The 23,123-nt window shown below is 40.3% G+C and overlaps 32 non-coding genes across 32 annotated transcripts; all 32 read right to left on the bottom strand.

The window, feature by feature from the left end:
• Positions 1-620: 620 nt before the first annotated feature.
• LOC123472766 lies at positions 621-810 on the bottom strand. The gene has a single exon (XR_006647246.1). It is a non-coding gene; the product is annotated as a U2 spliceosomal RNA (small nuclear RNA).
• Positions 811-1,453: 643 nt separating this feature from the next.
• LOC123472834 lies at positions 1,454-1,676 on the bottom strand. Its single transcript, XR_006647298.1, has one exon. It is a non-coding gene; the product is annotated as a small nucleolar RNA U3 (small nucleolar RNA).
• A 1,221-nt stretch (positions 1,677-2,897) lies between these two features.
• On the bottom strand, positions 2,898-3,019 carry LOC123472962. The gene has a single exon (XR_006647423.1). It is a non-coding gene; the product is annotated as a U5 spliceosomal RNA (small nuclear RNA).
• Positions 3,020-3,509: 490 nt separating this feature from the next.
• LOC123472914 lies at positions 3,510-3,650 on the bottom strand. Its single transcript, XR_006647377.1, has one exon. It is a non-coding gene; the product is annotated as a U4 spliceosomal RNA (small nuclear RNA).
• Positions 3,651-4,041: 391 nt separating this feature from the next.
• Trnah-gug lies at positions 4,042-4,130 on the bottom strand. The gene is given in 2 exon segments: positions 4,042-4,076; positions 4,094-4,130. It is a non-coding gene; the product is annotated as a tRNA-His (tRNA).
• Positions 4,131-4,236: 106 nt separating this feature from the next.
• Positions 4,237-4,355, bottom strand: LOC123472952. The gene has a single exon (XR_006647413.1). It is a non-coding gene; the product is annotated as a 5S ribosomal RNA (ribosomal RNA).
• Positions 4,356-4,629: 274 nt separating this feature from the next.
• LOC123472698 lies at positions 4,630-4,793 on the bottom strand. Its single transcript, XR_006647179.1, has one exon. It is a non-coding gene; the product is annotated as a U1 spliceosomal RNA (small nuclear RNA).
• A 627-nt stretch (positions 4,794-5,420) lies between these two features.
• LOC123472764 lies at positions 5,421-5,610 on the bottom strand. Its single transcript, XR_006647244.1, has one exon. It is a non-coding gene; the product is annotated as a U2 spliceosomal RNA (small nuclear RNA).
• A 642-nt stretch (positions 5,611-6,252) lies between these two features.
• On the bottom strand, positions 6,253-6,475 carry LOC123472833. The gene has a single exon (XR_006647297.1). It is a non-coding gene; the product is annotated as a small nucleolar RNA U3 (small nucleolar RNA).
• Positions 6,476-7,691: 1,216 nt separating this feature from the next.
• LOC123472961 lies at positions 7,692-7,813 on the bottom strand. The gene has a single exon (XR_006647422.1). It is a non-coding gene; the product is annotated as a U5 spliceosomal RNA (small nuclear RNA).
• Positions 7,814-8,304: 491 nt separating this feature from the next.
• Positions 8,305-8,446, bottom strand: LOC123472900. The gene has a single exon (XR_006647363.1). It is a non-coding gene; the product is annotated as a U4 spliceosomal RNA (small nuclear RNA).
• A 391-nt stretch (positions 8,447-8,837) lies between these two features.
• On the bottom strand, positions 8,838-8,926 carry Trnah-gug. The gene is given in 2 exon segments: positions 8,838-8,872; positions 8,890-8,926. It is a non-coding gene; the product is annotated as a tRNA-His (tRNA).
• A 107-nt stretch (positions 8,927-9,033) lies between these two features.
• Positions 9,034-9,152, bottom strand: LOC123472941. Its single transcript, XR_006647402.1, has one exon. It is a non-coding gene; the product is annotated as a 5S ribosomal RNA (ribosomal RNA).
• A 274-nt stretch (positions 9,153-9,426) lies between these two features.
• On the bottom strand, positions 9,427-9,590 carry LOC123472697. Its single transcript, XR_006647178.1, has one exon. It is a non-coding gene; the product is annotated as a U1 spliceosomal RNA (small nuclear RNA).
• A 626-nt stretch (positions 9,591-10,216) lies between these two features.
• On the bottom strand, positions 10,217-10,404 carry LOC123472769. The gene has a single exon (XR_006647249.1). It is a non-coding gene; the product is annotated as a U2 spliceosomal RNA (small nuclear RNA).
• A 643-nt stretch (positions 10,405-11,047) lies between these two features.
• On the bottom strand, positions 11,048-11,270 carry LOC123472832. Its single transcript, XR_006647296.1, has one exon. It is a non-coding gene; the product is annotated as a small nucleolar RNA U3 (small nucleolar RNA).
• A 1,223-nt stretch (positions 11,271-12,493) lies between these two features.
• Positions 12,494-12,615, bottom strand: LOC123472960. Its single transcript, XR_006647421.1, has one exon. It is a non-coding gene; the product is annotated as a U5 spliceosomal RNA (small nuclear RNA).
• Positions 12,616-13,108: 493 nt separating this feature from the next.
• LOC123472913 lies at positions 13,109-13,249 on the bottom strand. The gene has a single exon (XR_006647376.1). It is a non-coding gene; the product is annotated as a U4 spliceosomal RNA (small nuclear RNA).
• Positions 13,250-13,640: 391 nt separating this feature from the next.
• On the bottom strand, positions 13,641-13,729 carry Trnah-gug. Its single transcript is given in 2 exon segments — positions 13,641-13,675; positions 13,693-13,729. It is a non-coding gene; the product is annotated as a tRNA-His (tRNA).
• Positions 13,730-13,835: 106 nt separating this feature from the next.
• Positions 13,836-13,954, bottom strand: LOC123472930. Its single transcript, XR_006647391.1, has one exon. It is a non-coding gene; the product is annotated as a 5S ribosomal RNA (ribosomal RNA).
• Positions 13,955-14,228: 274 nt separating this feature from the next.
• LOC123472727 lies at positions 14,229-14,393 on the bottom strand. Its single transcript, XR_006647208.1, has one exon. It is a non-coding gene; the product is annotated as a U1 spliceosomal RNA (small nuclear RNA).
• Positions 14,394-15,019: 626 nt separating this feature from the next.
• Positions 15,020-15,210, bottom strand: LOC123472762. Its single transcript, XR_006647242.1, has one exon. It is a non-coding gene; the product is annotated as a U2 spliceosomal RNA (small nuclear RNA).
• Positions 15,211-15,850: 640 nt separating this feature from the next.
• On the bottom strand, positions 15,851-16,073 carry LOC123472831. Its single transcript, XR_006647295.1, has one exon. It is a non-coding gene; the product is annotated as a small nucleolar RNA U3 (small nucleolar RNA).
• A 1,214-nt stretch (positions 16,074-17,287) lies between these two features.
• LOC123472959 lies at positions 17,288-17,409 on the bottom strand. The gene has a single exon (XR_006647420.1). It is a non-coding gene; the product is annotated as a U5 spliceosomal RNA (small nuclear RNA).
• Positions 17,410-17,900: 491 nt separating this feature from the next.
• On the bottom strand, positions 17,901-18,042 carry LOC123472898. The gene has a single exon (XR_006647361.1). It is a non-coding gene; the product is annotated as a U4 spliceosomal RNA (small nuclear RNA).
• Positions 18,043-18,433: 391 nt separating this feature from the next.
• Trnah-gug lies at positions 18,434-18,522 on the bottom strand. Its single transcript is given in 2 exon segments — positions 18,434-18,468; positions 18,486-18,522. It is a non-coding gene; the product is annotated as a tRNA-His (tRNA).
• A 107-nt stretch (positions 18,523-18,629) lies between these two features.
• On the bottom strand, positions 18,630-18,748 carry LOC123472920. The gene has a single exon (XR_006647383.1). It is a non-coding gene; the product is annotated as a 5S ribosomal RNA (ribosomal RNA).
• Positions 18,749-19,022: 274 nt separating this feature from the next.
• On the bottom strand, positions 19,023-19,187 carry LOC123472726. The gene has a single exon (XR_006647207.1). It is a non-coding gene; the product is annotated as a U1 spliceosomal RNA (small nuclear RNA).
• A 627-nt stretch (positions 19,188-19,814) lies between these two features.
• On the bottom strand, positions 19,815-20,005 carry LOC123472758. The gene has a single exon (XR_006647238.1). It is a non-coding gene; the product is annotated as a U2 spliceosomal RNA (small nuclear RNA).
• A 640-nt stretch (positions 20,006-20,645) lies between these two features.
• Positions 20,646-20,868, bottom strand: LOC123472830. Its single transcript, XR_006647294.1, has one exon. It is a non-coding gene; the product is annotated as a small nucleolar RNA U3 (small nucleolar RNA).
• Positions 20,869-22,088: 1,220 nt separating this feature from the next.
• On the bottom strand, positions 22,089-22,210 carry LOC123472958. Its single transcript, XR_006647419.1, has one exon. It is a non-coding gene; the product is annotated as a U5 spliceosomal RNA (small nuclear RNA).
• A 488-nt stretch (positions 22,211-22,698) lies between these two features.
• Positions 22,699-22,839, bottom strand: LOC123472924. Its single transcript, XR_006647386.1, has one exon. It is a non-coding gene; the product is annotated as a U4 spliceosomal RNA (small nuclear RNA).
• Positions 22,840-23,123: the final 284 nt, after the last annotated feature.

The following is a 23,123-nucleotide window of genomic DNA, read 5'->3' as shown; positions in this document are numbered from 1 at the left end:
GTCAATACTTGGCGATTACTCATAGTTTTTTGGTAGACAAACAATAACGACGAAGTACACTAAATCATAGAGCTCAACAAAGAACTATCGCACATGGAATTACGCATAAAACTGAAAGATGGGATTGAGCATAGTTGATCCTATAAAGCTCTTATTTAGAAAATCGAAAACTTACAGCCATTTCTGGGTTAGAAGAAAAATGCTCTCATTTGGGAAAACTTCTTCCTCCCAAATGGAGACGTCGAATTGCACTGTTTTTTCGTCTATACTGCTCAACTGATCTAAACAACAATATTCATGAGAGACATGTCTGCATGTCAGATTGCCGAACAATCAATTAAACTAGAACCAATTTGAATGGATAGCTCTAAATAAAACTCGTTCCCTTTGAGGGACATAACTTGTTGGGCTGCAATTATTTAACCATGTTCCATACTTAGTGAAAGCTGTCGAAAGATACATCTCCAGCAGCCATATGACTTTCGATGGAATAGTGATATGTTGAGGATAAGAAAATATGTAGATATCGTATTTATGTCAGTTTTTCCACCTCATAATGATGCGAGATTAATAGAGAAGAGCACTTATAAATTTATTTAATTCAGTAAAACATCCCTTTTAAGGGGTGAGCCGAGCCCGGAGGTACTGCAATACCGGGTCAACCTGTGGCAGGATCAATGCAAGCATTGACATCCCACCGAACTCCAAAATCAGTTTAATATTCTGGGGTTCATTTGAACCCGTATCAGATATTAAGCTGATAAGAACAGATACTACACTTTGATCTTAGCCAAAAGGCCGAGAAGCGATAACTGAAACTCAAGTTACTGGGTGTTATATGCCATACGGATCTCGAAAATATGGCTGATGAACAAAAAGAGCAAACCACTATCGCAAAACGAAGAAAGTCACCAGGAAACCAGGCTGTTGCTAGAACCCTGCCTGGCACTGTTGAAGGCCAATACAACTCATTAGTTTTTATCTTCTCTTTGATACAAATAGGTTATTAGGCTAAACGGTTCCAATATTATATTATATGTGAAGCTGGTGATTGCAGTGCACTATCCGTTTGAGTCAATCAACTCCACCTAGTAGCAAACTCTGCACACTCTGCACACGCATCAGAAAAACATGCTGGATAGAATCCTTGGAATACGTAACGCAGCTGTTTTTGCAGCAACCAAGTTAATGTTACGCAGAGACAACAACGAACAACAGGAAGAAATGTTACGTGAAGACATTAGTGAACGTCACATGTTTGAAATACTACGCCTGCCAATGTGCGAAATTCTTATTAAAGGGCACAGGATTCGATCAATGAAATCTACACATGGAAACGTTAGCTATTTTGATATCGATAACACGAAACGCTAAAGAAGCGAGGCAATTGGATTTAACGTTTTACGGATATCAGAGGAATCAGTAAGTTCATTTTTCTATGCTTTGCTAAATTACCGCTCTGAAAACGCCGGTTTCCTTCCAGTGTGCCACAAGGGAACACCGGAAACGGTCCTCAATGGCTACGAGCAGATACCACGCAAGTGGCTACGATCGCAACCTGTTTCACTCTCAGAAGCCAGCGTCATTACTCGTCATCGCGGGTTGATTGGAGAAATGTTTCTGGTGGGAAACAAGTCAAGATATACTACAGAAATGATCCTGTGAAGTATGATCTTAAAGATGAAATAAATTTGCAAGAGAATAAATCGATTATGCAAAATGAAACAGCATTAATGATTCTATTCGTAAAATTACGTGGTTTTTATCGTTAACGAGTTCGTCCTAGAAGTGAATTATGTGGAAAAGCGCTACACAACGACACGGCGCGTTGTGTTCATTCAATACAAACAGCTGAAATGGCGAAACAACGACGGTATTTAGAGCACGGCGGAAATTAAAAGCAGTTTGTTGAGGGTCACTCGCCAATTTCTTATATCGCGCTTCATCCAAGAAATACAATCGATCGTCAGACATTAATACTTCAGCTGGATGTGTGGCACGCATCTGTAATCCTGCTTCTGGGAGGCTTGATAGTGTGGATGACTTGAGACGAGGATTCCTACTTCGTGACCGTGCATGTTGATCAGGCGTCCGCACTAAGTTGGGCATCAACATGGACCCATTGAAGGAATTTAATGGGTGCAGGTTAGCTAAGGAGGAGCAAAACGGGCCAGGAAGGAAACTAAGCAGCCAAAAGTTCCCGTGTCGAGCAGTAGTAGGATCGCGCCCGTGAATGTACGACATGAATTAGCCTCGACAAAACAGTCAAACCTCTTTCTTTTTATTTCTATTAAGGAAAGAATGGGTTTCAATGGGTTGGTTTCTGCTTCAAAAGTGAAATACTGCCACAACAATAAGCTCCACCCTAAATCTCTAAATCTAAAATATTGCAATTGGGTAAAAGAGTGAAAGCTCAAGTGATTGGCATGATTGCATCTGAATATCAACCCGCTCCGTTAAGCTCAATAACGATTCACTGTTACTGTCACAGCCCAAAGCTAATACTGAATAATAATCTGAATACCTAAACGTTCAATTTCAATTGAAAGTTATGGGCCATCGGCGCTTCGCGCCCTCGGCCGCGTTTTCAACTTGTGCGTATGGAACGGTGGTGTTTGCATACAATTTTAATGATTTGGAAAAGCATGAAATGGAGGGACCTGAATACTTATATGTTGAACTGCATCTAAGTTTGCGGCCATCGGCGCTTCGCGCCCTCGGCCGCGTTTTCAACCAACTTCAACGGATCGCTAAGATGGCGGTGTAATTTACCTTTGTTGATAAACATGAAATGGAGGAATCTTAATATTCTTTTATTCTCCAATTACATTGGAAATATTCTGCTTTCACTACTTTACTGACTTAATAACGAGAATTTATTTATTTATATTTGAGGTGCCCAGTCTAAGGACCAGGCGTTCGAAAAATAAGTCATATAGACTCATCAGTGCTCCTAACCACGGAAATCTTTAGTAAAAGGCGAAAGATTTATCCGGGTATTGATTAGAAACCAGAGTGATTAACAACTGAAATCAGTTGGTCTTTCTTCATTTCCCAACTTCATACCACTTTGGTAAAGTCACGGCAATAAACAGACATATTCAACCGTAATGCGACGACTATTTTCTGTTAGATTTGAAACAGTCACTAAAAACCTTCATGCTGTATAAAGCTCATGTAAAAATAGTTTCTCTTTGATTTTCAACTGAGTTAACTTAAGCTGAGTGAAACATAAACGAAGTCTAAGGCAAACGGGGTGGGTAAGCTGAATTGGGAAAGGTGACGAAACCTATTTATTCTGCAAGTCCTTTAGTTTTTTTTCTTTGTTGTATAGGGGTGGGGGGATCCATCCGCTAAGTTGAACAAACACGATTCTATAGACAGAAATTCAGGTTTCCCAACCTTTGATATATGTGGGATTGATTAACCAATCGCTTACTAAAGGGTAATCAAGCAGACAACAGTAAACAATAACTGAACACAGTGTTAACGTTCTTTAAGAGAATCTGCTCTGCTGGAGCTGTCAAAAATTGCCGACAACAAAGAATGTTTCACTTCATCGTGGCGGGGTATTGGTTAAAGTTTTCAACTAGCAATAATCACACCTCGGGAGACCCTCATTGGTTATGATATTGCCACTGCGCAAAGCTAAATTTCACATGAGAGAGCCCTACTACTTGAACCTTTTTCTTGTCGATTCCGCACGGACGTTGACACCAACAACATCAGGCAAGGTACTGCTTCTCGATTAAACTAATCATTTTGCTGCTTTCAGTTTTACACTCACATACCTATAAAGAATATAGTTCATTTTACGAATATTTCACATGTTGCCATACAACACCGTTGAGTAGTAAAATTCATGCAAATTACAATGCTTTTCGCCAGCTCAAGTGAACGCACAGGAATTGTTTCAGTTTACAGGTCAAATTTGCTGAACCCATTCCCGTTTACTTAACCATAAAATCAGTAAAAACCTACAACAACTGAACGAAAATTACTCAGTTGCTATCTCATTGTGCTTTTCCACTAGCTTTGAAATGCCGTGACCAGGATTCGAACCTGGGTTACTACGGTTTTACGCTATCAGACCCCACAACGTAGGGTCCTAACCACTAGACGATCACGGCCAAATTACAACGTTTCCACACACGTAAACGTTTCCACACAATCACATTAAGGATCATAAATATATTGTGTTGGTCATGTTAAAATCTGAATAAATTGAAAAAGAAATGCCAACAGCATCCCGTATTCCCAAGCGGTCACCCATCCAAGTACTAACGGGACCCGACGTAGCTTAACTTCCGGGAGCTGACGAGACCGGGTGAGTTCTACGTGGTATGGCCGTTGACAGTATTGAATGTAAAATTTACAACGCATATGTCTGAATCGTTGTTGGCGTACATCAATTATCACAAAGTATCCGCCATTTTTACGTTTAAGCATCATAAGTGACTTTCTTATCGGGCTTGACAAATGCAATCTTTGCGTTTCGTTTAATAGTTTGCATATTTAAGTGAAGAATAACGCCTTTAATGCAATGGTTTTGATCACACGGTGACTGATTTACCAAGTGAAAAGTATTCGTCCAAGTCTGGTTCAGTTAGTATTATAGATTCTGTTGCTCAGGGGACGGCGCGAACGCAGTCCCCCACTACCAAAAATTGTACTCCCGAGTTAATCACATTTGGATTAATCGCAAGGGTCAGCCCATCCTTAGTGCAATGGAAAGGCCTCACCCTGGAGGAACCACCTTGGTGATCATGGTTGCCTCTGAGCCAGGTAAGTATGATTTTTGTCAATACTTGGCGATTACTCATAGTTTTTTGGTAGACAAACAATAACGACGAAGTACACTAAATCATAGAGCTCAACAAAGAACTATCGCACATGGAATTACGCATAAAACTGAAAGATGGGATTGAGCATAGTTGATCCTATAAAGCTCTTATTTAGAAAATCGAAAACTTACAGCCATTTCTGGGTTAGAAGAAAAATGCTCTCATTTGGGAAAACTTCTTCCTCCCAAATGGAGACGTCGAATTGCACTGTTTTTTCGTCTATACTGCTCAACTGATCTAAACAACAATATTCATGAGAGACATGTCTGCATGTCAGATTGCCGAACAATCAATTAAACTAGAACCAATTTGAATGGATAGCTCTAAATAAAACTCGTTCCCTTTGAGGGACATAACTTGTTGGGCTGCAATTATTTAACCATGTTCCATACTTAGTGAAAGCTGTCGAAAGATACATCTCCAGCAGCCATATGACTTTCGATGGAATAGTGATATGTTGAGGATAAGAAAATATGTAGATATCGTATTTATGTCAGTTTTTCCACCTCATAATGATGCGAGATTAATAGAGAAGAGCACTTATAAATTTATTTAATTCAGTAAAACATCCCTTTTAAGGGGTGAGCCGAGCCCGGAGGTACTGCAATACCGGGTCAACCTGTGGCAGGATCAATGCAAGCATTGACATCCCACCGAATTCCAAAATCAGTTTAATATTCTGGGGTTCATTTGAACCCGTATCAGATATTAAGCTGATAAGAACAGATACTACACTTTGATCTTAGCCAAAAGGCCGAGAAGCGATAACTGAAACTCAAGTTACTGGGTGTTATATGCCATACGGATCTCGAAAATATGGCTGATGAACAAAAAGAGCAAACCACTATCGCAAAACGAAGAAAGTCACCAGGAAACCAGGCTGTTGCTAGAACCCTGCCTGGCACTGTTGAAGGCCAATACAACTCATTAGTTTTTATCTTCTCTTTGATACAAATAGGTTATTAGGCTAAACGGTTCCAATATTATATTATATGTGAAGCTGGTGATTGCAGTGCACTATCCGTTTGAGTCAATCAACTCCACCTAGTAGCAAACTCTGCACACTCTGCACACGCATCAGAAAACATGCTGGATAGAATCCTTGGAATACGTAACGCAGCTGTTTTTGCAGCAACCAAGTTAATGTTACGCAGAGACAACAACGAACAACAGGAAGAAATGTTACGTGAAGACATTAGTGAACGTCACATGTTTGAAATACTACGCCTGCCAATGTGCGAAATTCTTATTAAAGGGCACAGGATTCGATCAATGAAATCTACACATGGAAACGTTAGCTATTTTGATATCGATAACACGAAACGCTAAAGAAGCGAGGCAATTGGATTTAACGTTTTACGGATATCAGAGGAATCAGTAAGTTCATTTTTCTATGCTTTGCTAAATTACCGCTCTGAAAACGCCGGTTTCCTTCCAGTGTGCCACAAGGGAACACCGGAAACGGTCCTCAATGGCTACGAGCAGATACCACGCAAGTGGCTACGATCGCAACCTGTTTCACTCTCAGAAGCCAGCGTCATTACTCGTCATCGCGGGTTGATTGGAGAAATGTTTCTGGTGGGAAACAAGTCAAGATATACTACAGAAATGATCCTGTGAAGTATGATCTTAAAGATGAAATAAATTTGCAAGAGAATAAATCGATTATGCAAAATGAAACAGCATTAATGATTCTATTCGTAAAATTACGTGGTTTTTATCGTTAACGAGTTCGTCCTAGAAGTGAATTATGTGGAAAAGCGCTACACAACGACACGGCGCGTTGTGTTCATTCAATACAAACAGCTGAAATGGCGAAACAACGACGGTATTTAGAGCACGGCGGAAATTAAAAGCAGTTTGTTGAGGGTCACTCGCCAATTTCTTATATCGCGCTTCATCCAAGAAATACAATCGATCGTCAGACATTAATACTTCAGCTGGATGTGTGGCACGCATCTGTAATCCTGCTTCTGGGAGGCTTGATAGTGTGGATGACTTGAGACGAGGATTCCTACTTCGTGACCGTGCATGTTGATCAGGCGTCCGCACTAAGTTGGGCATCAACATGGACCCATTGAAGGAATTTAATGGGTGCAGGTTAGCTAAGGAGGAGCAAAACGGGCCAGGAAGGAAACTAAGCAGCCAAAAGTTCCCGTGTCGAGCAGTAGTAGGATCGCGCCCGTGAATGTACGACATGAATTAGCCTCGACAAAACAGTCAAACCTCTTTCTTTTTATTTCTATTAAGGAAAGAATGGGTTTCAATGGGTTGGTTTCTGCTTCAAAAGTGAAATACTGCCACAACAATAAGCTCCACCCTAAATCTCTAAATCTAAAATATTGCAATTGGGTAAAAGAGTGAAAGCTCAAGTGATTGGCATGATTGCATCTGAATATCAACCCGCTCCGTTAAGCTCAATAACGATTCACTGTTACTGTCACAGCCCAAAGCTAATACTGAATAATAATCTGAATACCTAAACGTTCAATTTCAATTGAAGCGGCCATCGGCGCTTCGCGCCCTCGGCCGCGTTTTCAACTTGTGCGTATGGAACGGTGGTGTTTGCATACAATTTTAATGATTTGGAAAAGCATGAAATGGAGGGACCTGAATACTTATATGTTGAACTGCATCTAAGTTTGCGGCCATCGGCGCTTCGCGCCCTCGGCCGCGTTTTCAACCAACTTCAACGGATCGCTAAGATGGCGGTGTAATTTACCTTTGTTGATAAACATGAAATGGAGGAATCTTAATATTCTTTTATTCTCCAATTACATTGGAAATATTCTGCTTTCACTACTTTACTGACTTAATAACGAGAATTTATTTATTTATATTTGAGGTGCCCAGTCTAAGGACCAGGCGTTCGAAAAATAAGTCATATAGACTCATCAGTGCTCCTAACCACGGAAATCTTTAGTAAAAGGCGAAAGATTTATCCGGGTATTGATTAGAAACCAGAGTGATTAACAACTGAAATCAGTTGGTCTTTCTTCATTTCCCAACTTCATACCACTTTGGTAAAGTCACGGCAATAAACAGACATATTCAACCGTAATGCGACGACTATTTTCTGTTAGATTTGAAACAGTCACTAAAAACCTTCATGCTGTATAAAGCTCATGTAAAAATAGTTTCCTCTTTGATTTTCAACTGAGTTAACTTAAGCTGAGTGAAACATAAACGAAGTCTAAGGCAAACGGGGTGGGTAAGCTGAATTGGGAAAGGTGACGAAACCTATTTATTCTGCAAGTCCTTTAGTTTTTTTTCTTTGTTGTATAGGGGTGGGGGGATCCATCCGCTAAGTTGAACAAACACGATTCTATAGACAGAAATTCAGGTTTCCCAACCTTTGATATATGTGGGATTGATTAACCAATCGCTTACTAAAGGGTAATCAAGCAGACAACAGTAAACAATAACTGAACACAGTGTTAACGTTCTTTAAGAGAATCTGCTCCTGCTGGAGCTGTCAAAAATTGCCGACAACAAAGAATGTTTCACTTCATCGTGGCGGGGTATTGGTTAAAGTTTTCAACTAGCAATAATCACACCTCGGGAGACCCTCATTGGTTATGATATTGCCACTGCGCAAAGCTAAATTTCACATGAGAGAGCCCTACTACTTGAACCTTTTTCTTGTCGATTCCGCACGGACGTTGACACCAACAACATCAGGCAAGGTACTGCTTCTCGATTAAACTAATCATTTTGCTGCTTTCAGTTTTACACTCACATACCTATAAAGAATATAGTTCATTTTACGAATATTTCACATGTTGCCATACAACACCGTTGAGTAGTAAAATTCATGCAAATTACAATGCTTTTCGCCAGCTCAAGTGAACGCACAGGAATTGTTTCAGTTTACAGGTCAAATTTGCTGAACCCATTCCCGTTTACTTAACCATAAAATCAGTAAAAACCTACAACAACTGAACGAAAATTACTCAGTTGCTATCTCATTGTGCTTTTCCACTAGCTTTGAAATGCCGTGACCAGGATTCGAACCTGGGTTACTACGGTTTTACGCTATCAGACCCCACAACGTAGGGTCCTAACCACTAGACGATCACGGCCAAATTACAACGTTTCCACACACGTAAACGTTTCCACACAATCACATTAAGGATCATAAATATATTGTGTTGGTCATGTTAAAATCTGAATAAATTGAAAAAAGAAATGCCAACAGCATCCCGTATTCCCAAGCGGTCACCCATCCAAGTACTAACGGGACCCGACGTAGCTTAACTTCCGGGAGCTGACGAGACCGGGTGAGTTCTACGTGGTATGGCCGTTGACAGTATTGAATGTAAAATTTACAACGCATATGTCTGAATCGTTGTTGGCGTACATCAATTATCACAAAGTATCCGCCATTTTTACGTTTAAGCATCATAAGTGACTTTCTTATCGGGCTTGACAAATGCAATCTTTGCGTTTCGTTTAATAGTTTGCATATTTAAGTGAAGAATAACGCCTTTAATGCAATGGTTTTGATCACACGGTGACTGATTTACCAAGTGAAAAGTATTCGTCCAAGTCTGGTTCAGTTAGTATTATAGATTCTGTTGCTCAGGGGACGGCGCGAACGCAGTCCCCCACTACCAAAAATTGTACTCCCGAGTTAATCACATTTGGATTAATCGCAAGGGTCAGCCCATCCTTAGTGCAATGGAAAGGCCTCACCCTGGAGGAACCACCTTGGTGATCATGGTTGCCTCTGAGCCAGGTAAGTATGATTTTGTCAATACTTGGCGATTACTCATAGTTTTTTGGTAGACAAACAATAACGACGAAGTACACTAAATCATAGAGCTCAACAAAGAACTATCGCACATGGAATTACGCATAAAACTGAAAGATGGGATTGAGCATAGTTGATCCTATAAAGCTCTTATTTAGAAAATCGAAAACTTACAGCCATTTCTGGGTTAGAAGAAAAATGCTCTCATTTGGGAAAACTTCTTCCTCCCAAATGGAGACGTCGAATTGCACTGTTTTTTCGTCTATACTGCTCAACTGATCTAAACAACAATATTCATGAGAGACATGTCTGCATGTCAGATTGCCGAACAATCAATTAAACTAGAACCAATTTGAATGGATAGCTCTAAATAAAACTCGTTCCCTTTGAGGGACATAACTTGTTGGGCTGCAATTATTTAACCATGTTCCATACTTAGTGAAAGCTGTCGAAAGATACATCTCCAGCAGCCATATGACTTTCGATGGAATAGTGATATGTTGAGGATAAGAAAATATGTAGATATCGTATTTATGTCAGTTTTTCCACCTCATAATGATGCGAGATTAATAGAGAAGAGCACTTATAAATTTATTTAATTCAGTAAAACATCCCTTTTAAGGGGTGAGCCGAGCCCGGAGGTACTGCAATACTGGTCAACCTGTGGCAGGATCAATGCAAGCATTGACATCCCACCGACTCCAAAATCAGTTTAATATTCTGGGGTTCATTTGAACCCGTATCAGATATTAAGCTGATAAGAACAGATACTACACTTTGATCTTAGCCAAAAGGCCGAGAAGCGATAACTGAAACTCAAGTTACTGGGTGTTATATGCCATACGGATCTCGAAAATATGGCTGATGAACAAAAAGAGCAAACCACTATCGCAAAACGAAGAAAGTCACCAGGAAACCAGGCTGTTGCTAGAACCCTGCCTGGCACTGTTGAAGGCCAATACAACTCATTAGTTTTTATCTTCTCTTTTGATACAAATAGGTTATTAGGCTAAACGGTTCCAATATTATATTATATGTGAAGCTGGTGATTGCAGTGCACTATCCGTTTGAGTCAATCAACTCCACCTAGTAGCAAACTCTGCACACTCTGCACACGCATCAGAAAACATGCTGGATAGAATCCTTGGAATACGTAACGCAGCTGTTTTTGCAGCAACCAAGTTAATGTTACGCAGAGACAACAACGAACAACAGGAAGAAATGTTACGTGAAGACATTAGTGAACGTCACATGTTTGAAATACTACGCCTGCCAATGTGCGAAATTCTTATTAAAGGGCACAGGATTCGATCAATGAAATCTACACATGGAAACGTTAGCTATTTTGATATCGATAACACGAAACGCTAAAGAAGCGAGGCAATTGGATTTAACGTTTTACGGATATCAGAGGAATCAGTAAGTTCATTTTTCTATGCTTTGCTAAATTACCGCTCTGAAAACGCCGGTTTCCTTCCAGTGTGCCACAAGGGAACACCGGAAACGGTCCTCAATGGCTACGAGCAGATACCACGCAAGTGGCTACGATCGCAACCTGTTTCACTCTCAGAAGCCAGCGTCATTACTCGTCATCGCGGGTTGATTGGAGAAATGTTTCTGGTGGGAAACAAGTCAAGATATACTACAGAAATGATCCTGTGAAGTATGATCTTAAAGATGAAATAAATTTGCAAGAGAATAAATCGATTATGCAAAATGAAACAGCATTAATGATTCTATTCGTAAAATTACGTGGTTTTTATCGTTAACGAGTTCGTCCTAGAAGTGAATTATGTGGAAAAGCGCTACACAACGACACGGCGCGTTGTGTTCATTCAATACAAACAGCTGAAATGGCGAAACAACGACGGTATTTAGAGCACGGCGGAAATTAAAAGCAGTTTGTTGAGGGTCACTCGCCAATTTCTTATATCGCGCTTCATCCAAGAAATACAATCGATCGTCAGACATTAATACTTCAGCTGGATGTGTGGCACGCATCTGTAATCCTGCTTCTGGGAGGCTTGATAGTGTGGATGACTTGAGACGAGGATTCCTACTTCGTGACCGTGCATGTTGATCAGGCGTCCGCACTAAGTTGGGCATCAACATGGACCCATTGAAGGAATTTAATGGGTGCAGGTTAGCTAAGGAGGAGCAAAACGGGCCAGGAAGGAAACTAAGCAGCCAAAAGTTCCCGTGTCGAGCAGTAGTAGGATCGCGCCCGTGAATGTACGACATGAATTAGCCTCGACAAAACAGTCAAACCTCTTTCTTTTTATTTCTATTAAGGAAAGAATGGGTTTCAATGGGTTGGTTTCTGCTTCAAAAGTGAAATACTGCCACAACAATAAGCTCCACCCTAAATCTCTAAATCTAAAATATTGCAATTGGGTAAAAGAGTGAAAGCTCAAGTGATTGGCATGATTGCATCTGAATATCAACCCGCTCCGTTAAGCTCAATAACGATTCACTGTTACTGTCACAGCCCAAAGCTAATACTGAATAATAATCTGAATACCTAAACGTTCAATTTCAATTGAAGTTTATGCGGCCATCGGCGCTTCGCGCCCTCGGCCGCGTTTTCAACTTGTGCGTATGGAACGGTGGTGTTTGCATACAATTTTAATGATTTGGAAAAGCATGAAATGGAGGGACCTGAATACTTATATGTTGAACTGCATCTAAGTTTGCGGCCATCGGCGCTTCGCGCCCTCGGCCGCGTTTTCAACCAACTTCAACGGATCGCTAAGATGGCGGTGTAATTTACCTTTGTTGATAAACATGAAATGGAGGAATCTTAATATTCTTTTTATTCTCCAATTACATTGGAAATATTCTGCTTTCACTACTTTACTGACTTAATAACGAGAATTTATTTATTTATATTTGAGGTGCCCAGTCTAAGGACCAGGCGTTCGAAAAATAAGTCATATAGACTCATCAGTGCTCCTAACCACGGAAATCTTTAGTAAAAGGCGAAAGATTTATCCGGGTATTGATTAGAAACCAGAGTGATTAACAACTGAAATCAGTTGGTCTTTCTTCATTTCCCAACTTCATACCACTTTGGTAAAGTCACGGCAATAAACAGACATATTCAACCGTAATGCGACGACTATTTTCTGTTAGATTTGAAACAGTCACTAAAAACCTTCATGCTGTATAAAGCTCATGTAAAAATAGTTTCTCTTTTGATTTTCAACTGAGTTAACTTAAGCTGAGTGAAACATAAACGAAGTCTAAGGCAAACGGGGTGGGTAAGCTGAATTGGGAAAGGTGACGAAACCTATTTATTCTGCAAGTCCTTTAGTTTTTTTTTCTTTGTTGTATAGGGGTGGGGGGGGATCCATCCGCTAAGTTGAACAAACACGATTCTATAGACAGAAATTCAGGTTTCCCAACCTTGATATATGTGGGATTGATTAACCAATCGCTTACTAAAGGGTAATCAAGCAGACAACAGTAAACAATAACTGAACACAGTGTTAACGTTCTTTAAGAGAATCTGCTCTGCTGGAGCTGTCAAAAATTGCCGACAACAAAGAATGTTTCACTTCATCGTGGCGGGGTATTGGTTAAAGTTTTCAACTAGCAATAATCACACCTCGGGAGACCCTCATTGGTTATGATATTGCCACTGCGCAAAGCTAAATTTCACATGAGAGAGCCCTACTACTTGAACCTTTTTCTTGTCGATTCCGCACGGACGTTGACACCAACAACATCAGGCAAGGTACTGCTTCTCGATTAAACTAATCATTTTGCTGCTTTCAGTTTTACACTCACATACCTATAAAGAATATAGTTCATTTTACGAATATTTCACATGTTGCCATACAACACCGTTGAGTAGTAAAATTCATGCAAATTACAATGCTTTTCGCCAGCTCAAGTGAACGCACAGGAATTGTTTCAGTTTACAGGTCAAATTTGCTGAACCCATTCCCGTTTACTTAACCATAAAATCAGTAAAAACCTACAACAACTGAACGAAAATTACTCAGTTGCTATCTCATTGTGCTTTTCCACTAGCTTTGAAATGCCGTGACCAGGATTCGAACCTGGGTTACTACGGTTTTACGCTATCAGACCCCACAACGTAGGGTCCTAACCACTAGACGATCACGGCCAAATTACAACGTTTCCACACACGTAAACGTTTCCACACAATCACATTAAGGATCATAAATATATTGTGTTGGTCATGTTAAAATCTGAATAAATTGAAAAAGAAATGCCAACAGCATCCCGTATTCCCAAGCGGTCACCCATCCAAGTACTAACGGGACCCGACGTAGCTTAACTTCCGGGAGCTGACGAGACCGGGTGAGTTCTACGTGGTATGGCCGTTGACAGTATTGAATGTAAAATTTACAACGCATATGTCTGAATCGTTGTTGGCGTACATCAATTATCACAAAGTATCCGCCATTTTTACGTTTAAGCATCATAAGTGACTTTCTTATCGGGCTTGACAAATGCAATCTTTGCGTTTCGTTTAATAGTTTGCATATTTAAGTGAAGAATAACGCCTTTAATGCAATGGTTTTGATCACACGGTGACTGATTTACCAAGTGAAAAGTATTCGTCCAAGTCTGGTTCAGTTAGTATTATAGATTCTGTTGCTCAGGGGACGGCGCGAACGCAGTCCCCCACTACCAAAAATTGTACTCCCTGAGTTAATCACATTTGGATTAATCGCAAGGGTCAGCCCATCCTTAGTGCAATGGAAAGGCCTCACCCTGGAGGAACCACCTTGGTGATCATGGTTGCCTCTGAGCCAGGTAAGTATGATTTTTGTCAATACTTGGCGATTACTCATAGTTTTTTGGTAGACAAACAATAACGACGAAGTACACTAAATCATAGAGCTCAACAAAGAACTATCGCACATGGAATTACGCATAAAACTGAAAGATGGGATTGAGCATAGTTGATCCTATAAAGCTCTTATTTAGAAAATCGAAAACTTACAGCCATTTCTGGGTTAGAAGAAAATGCTCTCATTTGGGAAAACTTCTTCCTCCCAAATGGAGACGTCGAATTGCACTGTTTTTTCGTCTATACTGCTCAACTGATCTAAACAACAATATTCATGAGAGACATGTCTGCATGTCAGATTGCCGAACAATCAATTAAACTAGAACCAATTTGAATGGATAGCTCTAAATAAAACTCGTTCCCTTTGAGGGACATAACTTGTTGGGCTGCAATTATTTAACCATGTTCCATACTTAGTGAAAGCTGTCGAAAGATACATCTCCAGCAGCCATATGACTTTCGATGGAATAGTGATATGTTGAGGATAAGAAAATATGTAGATATCGTATTTATGTCAGTTTTTCCACCTCATAATGATGCGAGATTAATAGAGAAGAGCACTTATAAATTTATTTAATTCAGTAAAACATCCCTTTTAAGGGGTGAGCCGAGCCCGGAGGTACTGCAATACTGGGTCAACCTGTGGCAGGATCAATGCAAGCATTGACATCCCACCGAATTCCAAAAATCAGTTTAATATTCTGGGGTTCATTTGAACCCGTATCAGATATTAAGCTGATAAGAACAGATACTACACTTTGATCTTAGCCAAAAGGCCGAGAAGCGATAACTGAAACTCAAGTTACTGGGTGTTATATGCCATACGGATCTCGAAAATATGGCTGATGAACAAAAAGAGCAAACCACTATCGCAAAACGAAGAAAGTCACCAGGAAACCAGGCTGTTGCTAGAACCCTGCCTGGCACTGTTGAAGGCCAATACAACTCATTAGTTTTTATCTTCTCTTTGATACAAATAGGTTATTAGGCTAAACGGTTCCAATATTATATTATATGTGAAGCTGGTGATTGCAGTGCACTATCCGTTTGAGTCAATCAACTCCACCTAGTAGCAAACTCTGCACACTCTGCACACGCATCAGAAAACATGCTGATAGAATCCTTGAATACGTAACGCAGCTGTTTTTGCAGCAACCAAGTTAATGTTACGCAGAGACAACAACGAACAACAGGAAGAAATGTTACGTGAAGACATTAGTGAACGTCACATGTTTGAAATACTACGCCTGCCAATGTGCGAAATTCTTATTAAAGGGCACAGGATTCGATCAATGAAATCTACACATGGAAACGTTAGCTATTTTGATATCGATAACACGAAACGCTAAAGAAGCGAGGCAATTGGATTTAACGTTTTACGGATATCAGAGGAATCAGTAAGTTCATTTTTCTATGCTTTGCTAAATTACCGCTCTGAAAACGCCGGTTTCCTTCCAGTGTGCCACAAGGGAACACCGGAAACGGTCCTCAATGGCTACGAGCAGATACCACGCAAGTGGCTACGATCGCAACCTGTTTCACTCTCAGAAGCCAGCGTCATTACTCGTCATCGCGGGTTGATTGGAGAAATGTTTCTGGTGGGAAACAAGTCAAGATATACTACAGAAATGATCCTGTGAAGTATGATCTTAAAGATGAAATAAATTTGCAAGAGAATAAATCGATTATGCAAAATGAAACAGCATTAATGATTCTATTCGTAAAATTACGTGGTTTTTATCGTTAACGAGTTCGTCCTAGAAGTGAATTATGTGGAAAAGCGCTACACAACGACACGGCGCGTTGTGTTCATTCAATACAAACAGCTGAAATGGCGAAACAACGACGGTATTTAGAGCACGGCGGAAATTAAAAGCAGTTTGTTGAGGGTCACTCGCCAATTTCTTATATCGCGCTTCATCCAAGAAATACAATCGATCGTCAGACATTAATACTTCAGCTGGATGTGTGGCACGCATCTGTAATCCTGCTTCTGGGAGGCTTGATAGTGTGGATGACTTGAGACGAGGATTCCTACTTCGTGACCGTGCATGTTGATCAGGCGTCCGCACTAAGTTGGGCATCAACATGGACCCATTGAAGGAATTTAATGGGTGCAGGTTAGCTAAGGAGGAGCAAAACGGGCCAGGAAGGAAACTAAGCAGCCAAAAGTTCCCGTGTCGAGCAGTAGTAGGATCGCGCCCGTGAATGTACGACATGAATTAGCCTCGACAAAACAGTCAAACCTCTTCTCTTTTATTTCTATTAAGGAAAGAATGGGTTTCAATGGGTTGGTTTCTGCTTCAAAAGTGAAATACTGCCACAACAATAAGCTCCACCCTAAATCTCTAAATCTAAAATATTGCAATTGGGTAAAAGAGTGAAAGCTCAAGTGATTGGCATGATTGCATCTGAATATCAACCCGCTCCGTTAAGCTCAATAACGATTCACTGTTACTGTCACAGCCCAAAGCTAATACTGAATAATAATCTGAATACCTAAACGTTCAATTTCAATTGAAGCCATCGGCGCTTCGCGCCCTCGGCCGCGTTTTCAACTTGTGCGTATGGAACGGTGGTGTTTGCATACAATTTTAATGATTTGGAAAAGCATGAAATGGAGGGACCTGAATACTTATATGTTGAACTGCATCTAAAGTTTGCGGCCATCGGCGCTTCGCGCCCTCGGCCGCGTTTTCAACCAACTTCAACGGATCGCTAAGATGGCGGTGTAATTTACCTTTGTTGATAAACATGAAATGGAGGAATCTTAATATTCTTTTATTCTCCAATTACATTGGAAATATTCTGCTTTCACTACTTTACTGACTTAATAACGAGAATTTATTTATTTATATTTGAGGTGCCCAGTCTAAGGACCAGGCGTTCGAAAAATAAGTCATATAGACTCATCAGTGCTCCTAACCACGGAAATCTTTAGTAAAAGGCGAAAGATTTATCCGGGTATTGATTAGAAACCAGAGTGATTAACAACTGAAATCAGTTGGTCTTTCTTCATTTCCCAACTTCATACCACTTTGGTAAAGTCACGGCAATAAACAGACATATTCAACCGTAATGCGACGACTATTTTCTGTTAGATTTGAAACAGTCACTAAAAACCTTCATGCTGTATAAAGCTCATGTAAAAATAGTTTCCCCTTTGATTTTCAACTGAGTTAACTTAAGCTGAGTGAAACATAAACGAAGTCTAAGGCAAACGGGGTGGGTAAGCTGAATTGGGAAAGGTGACGAAACCTATTTATTCTGCAAGTCCTTTAGTTTTTTTTCTTTGTTGTATAGGGGTGGGGGGATCCATCCGCTAAGTTGAACAAACACGATTCTATAGACAGAAATTCAGGTTTCCCAACCTTTGATATATGTGGGATTGATTAACCAATCGCTTACTAAAGGGTAATCAAGCAGACAACAGTAAACAATAACTGAACACAGTGTTAACGTTCTTTAAGAGAATCTGCTCCTGCTGGAGCTGTCAAAAATTGCCGACAACAAAGAATGTTTCACTTCATCGTGGCGGGGTATTGGTTAAAGTTTTCAACTAGCAATAATCACACCTCGGGAGACCCTCATTGGTTATGATATTGCCACTGCGCAAAGCTAAATTTCACATGAGAGAGCCCTACTACTTGAACCTTTTTCTTGTCGATTCCGCACGGACGTTGACACCAACAACATCAGGCAAGGTACTGCTTCTCGATTAAACTAATCATTTTGCTGCTTTCAGTTTTACACTCACATACCTATAAAGAATATAGTTCATTTTACGAATATTTCACATGTTGCCATACAACACCGTTGAGTAGTAAAATTCATGCAAATTACAATGCTTTTCGCCAGCTCAAGTGAACGCACAGGAATTGTTTCAGTTTACAGGTCAAATTTGCTGAACCCATTCCCGTTTACTTAACCATAAAATCAGTAAAAACCTACAACAACTGAACGAAAATTACTCAGTTGCTATCTCATTGTGCTTTTCCACTAGCTTTGAAATGCCGTGACCAGGATTCGAACCTGGGTTACTACGGTTTTACGCTATCAGACCCCACAACGTAGGGTCCTAACCACTAGACGATCACGGCCAAATTACAACGTTTCCACACACGTAAACGTTTCCACACAATCACATTAAGGATCATAAATATATTGTGTTGGTCATGTTAAAATCTGAATAAATTGAAAAAAGAAATGCCAACAGCATCCCGTATTCCCAAGCGGTCACCCATCCAAGTACTAACGGGACCCGACGTAGCTTAACTTCCGGGAGCTGACGAGACCGGGTGAGTTCTACGTGGTATGGCCGTTGACAGTATTGAATGTAAAATTTACAACGCATATGTCTGAATCGTTGTTGGCGTACATCAATTATCACAAAGTATCCGCCATTTTTACGTTTAAGCATCATAAGTGACTTTCTTATCGGGCTTGACAAATGCAATCTTTGCGTTTCGTTTAATAGTTTGCATATTTAAGTGAAGAATAACGCCTTTAATGCAATGGTTTTGATCACACGGTGACTGATTTACCAAGTGAAAAGTATTCGTCCAAGTCTGGTTCAGTTAGTATTATAGATTCTGTTGCTCAGGGGACGGCGCGAACGCAGTCCCCCACTACCAAAAATTGTACTCCCTGAGTTAATCACATTTGGATTAATCGCAAGGGTCAGCCCATCCTTAGTGCAATGGAAAGGCCTCACCCTGGAGGAACCACCTTGGTGATCATGGTTGCCTCTGAGCCAGGTAAGTATGATTTTTGTCAATACTTGGCGATTACTCATAGTTTTTTGGTAGACAAACAATAACGACGAAGTACACTAAATCATAGAGCTCAACAAAGAACTATCGCACATGGAATTACGCATAAAACTGAAAGATGGGATTGAGCATAGTTGATCCTATAAAGCTCTTATTTAGAAAATCGAAAACTTACAGCCATTTCTGGGTTAGAAGAAAAATGCTCTCATTTGGGAAAACTTCTTCCTCCCAAATGGAGACGTCGAATTGCACTGTTTTTTCGTCTATACTGCTCAACTGATCTAAACAACAATATTCATGAGAGACATGTCTGCATGTCAGATTGCCGAACAATCAATTAAACTAGAACCAATTTGAATGGATAGCTCTAAATAAAACTCGTTCCCTTTGAGGGACATAACTTGTTGGGCTGCAATTATTTAACCATGTTCCATACTTAGTGAAAGCTGTCGAAAGATACATCTCCAGCAGCCATATGACTTTCGATGGAATAGTGATATGTTGAGGATAAGAAAATATGTAGATATCGTATTTATGTCAGTTTTTCCACCTCATAATGATGCGAGATTAATAGAGAAGAGCACTTATAAATTTATTTAATTCAGTAAAACATCCCTTTTAAGGGGTGAGCCGAGCCCGGAGGTACTGCAATACCGGGTCAACCTGTGGCAGGATCAATGCAAGCATTGACATCCCACCGACTTCCAAAAATCAGTTTAATATTCTGGGGTTCATTTGAACCCGTATCAGATATTAAGCTGATAAGAACAGATACTACACTTTGATCTTAGCCAAAAGGCCGAGAAGCGATAACTGAAACTCAAGTTACTGGGTGTTATATGCCATACGGATCTCGAAAATATGGCTGATGAACAAAAAGAGCAAACCACTATCGCAAAACGAAGAAAGTCACCAGGAAACCAGGCTGTTGCTAGAACCCTGCCTGGCACTGTTGAAGGCCAATACAACTCATTAGTTTTTATCTTCTTTTGATACAAATAGGTTATTAGGCTAAACGGTTCCAATATTATATTATATGTGAAGCTGGTGATTGCAGTGCACTATCCGTTTGAGTCAATCAACTCCACCTAGTAGCAAACTCTGCACACTCTGCACACGCATCAGAAAACATGCTGGATAGAATCCTTGAATACGTAACGCAGCTGTTTTTGCAGCAACCAAGTTAATGTTACGCAGAGACAACAACGAACAACAGGAAGAAATGTTACGTGAAGACATTAGTGAACGTCACATGTTTGAAATACTACGCCTGCCAATGTGCGAAATTCTTATTAAAGGGCACAGGATTCGATCAATGAAATCTACACATGGAAACGTTAGCTATTTTGATATCGATAACACGAAACGCTAAAGAAGCGAGGCAATTGGATTTAACGTTTTACGGATATCAGAGGAATCAGTAAGTTCATTTTTCTATGCTTTGCTAAATTACCGCTCTGAAAACGCCGGTTTCCTTCCAGTGTGCCACAAGGGAACACCGGAAACGGTCCTCAATGGCTACGAGCAGATACCACGCAAGTGGCTACGATCGCAACCTGTTTCACTCTCAGAAGCCAGCGTCATTACTCGTCATCGCGGGTTGATTGGAGAAATGTTTCTGGTGGGAAACAAGTCAAGATATACTACAGAAATGATCCTGTGAAGTATGATCTTAAAGATGAAATAAATTTGCAAGAGAATAAATCGATTATGCAAAATGAAACAGCATTAATGATTCTATTCGTAAAATTACGTGGTTTTTATCGTTAACGAGTTCGTCCTAGAAGTGAATTATGTGGAAAAGCGCTACACAACGACACGGCGCGTTGTGTTCATTCAATACAAACAGCTGAAATGGCGAAACAACGACGGTATTTAGAGCACGGCGGAAATTAAAAGCAGTTTGTTGAGGGTCACTCGCCAATTTCTTATATCGCGCTTCATCCAAGAAATACAATCGATCGTCAGACATTAATACTTCAGCTGGATGTGTGGCACGCATCTGTAATCCTGCTTCTGGGAGGCTTGATAGTGTGGATGACTTGAGACGAGGATTCCTACTTCGTGACCGTGCATGTTGATCAGGCGTCCGCACTAAGTTGGGCATCAACATGGACCCATTGAAGGAATTTAATGGGTGCAGGTTAGCTAAGGAGGAGCAAAACGGGCCAGGAAGGAAACTACAGCCAAAAGTTCCCGTGTCGAGCAGTAGTAGGATCGCGCCCGTGAATGTACGACATGAATTAGCCTCGACAAAACAGTCAAACCTCTTTCTTTTTATTTCTATTAAGGAAAGAATGGGTTTCAATGGGTTGGTTTCTGCTTCAAAAGTGAAATACTGCTACAACAATAATAAGCTCCACCCTAAATCTCTAAATCTAAAATATTGCAATTGGGTAAAAGAGTGAAAGCTCAAGTGATTGGCATGATTGCATCTGAATATCAACCCGCTCCGTTAAGCTCAATAACGATTCACTGTTACTGTCACAGCCCAAAGCTAATACTGAATAATAATCTGAATACCTAAACGTTCAATTTCAATTGAAGTTGAGCCATCGGCGCTTCGCGCCCTCGGCCGCGTTTTCAACTTGTGCGTATGGAACGGTGGTGTTTGCATACAATTTTAATGATTTGGAAAAGCATGAAATGGAGGGACCTGAATACTTATATGTTGAACTGCATCTAGTTTACGGCCATCGGGCGCTTCGCGCCCTCGGCCGCGTTTTCAACCAACTTCAACGGATCGCTAAGATGGCGGTGTAATTTACCTTTTGTTGATAAACATGAAATGGAGGAATCTTAATATTCTTTTATTCTCCAATTACATTGGAAATATTCTGCTTTCACTACTTTACTGACTTAATAACGAGAATTTATTTATTTATATTTGAGGTGCCCAGTCTAAGGACCAGGCGTTCGAAAAATAAGTCATATAGACTCATCAGTGCTCCTAACCACGGAAATCTTTAGTAAAAGGCGAAAGATTTATCCGGGTATTGATTAGAAACCAGAGTGATTAACAACTGAAATCAGTTGGTCTTTCTTCATTTCCCAACTTCATACCACTTTGGTAAAGTCACGGCAATAAACAGACATATTCAACCGTAATGCGACGACTATTTTCTGTTAGATTTGAAACAGTCACTAAAAACCTTCATGCTGTATAAAGCTCATGTAAAAATAGTTTCCTCTTTGATTTTCAACCGAGTTAACTTAAGCTGAGTGAAACATAAACGAAGTCTAAGGCAAACGGGGTGGGTAAGCTGAATTGGGAAAGGTGACGAAACCTATTTATTCTGCAAGTCCTTTAGTTTTTTTTTTGTTGTATAGGGGTGGGGGGATCCATCCGCTAAGTTGAACAAACACGATTCTATAGACAGAAATTCAGGTTTCCCAACCTTTGATATATGGGGATTGATTAACCAATCGCTTACTAAAGGGTAATCAAGCAGACAACAGTAAACAATAACTGAACACAGTGTTAACGTTCTTTAAGAGAATCTGCTCCTGCTGGAGCTGTCAAAATTGCCGACAACAAAGAATGTTTCACTTCATCGTGGCGGGGTATTGGTTAAAGTTTTCAACTAGCAATAATCACACTCGGGAGACCCCTCATTGGTTATGATATTGCCACTGCGCAAAGCTAAATTTCACATGAGAGCCCTACACTACTTGAACCTTTTCTTCGTCGTATTCCGCACGGACGTTGACACCAACAAGCATCAGGCAAGGTTTTGCTTCTCGATTAAACTAATCATTTTGCTGCTTTCAGTTTTACACTCACATACCTATAAAGAATATAGTTCATTTGCGAATATTTCCACATGTTGCCATACAACACCGTTGGTAGTAAAGTTCATGCAAATTACAATGCTTTTCGCCAGCTCAAGTGAACGCACAGGAATTGTTTCGGTTTACAGGTCAAATTT

Source organism: Daphnia magna, linkage group LG5, assembly GCF_020631705.1.
Source record: "Daphnia magna isolate NIES linkage group LG5, ASM2063170v1.1, whole genome shotgun sequence".
Classification (NCBI taxonomy): Eukaryota; Metazoa; Arthropoda; class Branchiopoda; order Diplostraca; family Daphniidae; genus Daphnia; species Daphnia magna.
The sequence above is the reverse complement of the archived record's forward strand: the minus strand, read 5'-3'. Positions and strand labels throughout refer to the sequence as shown.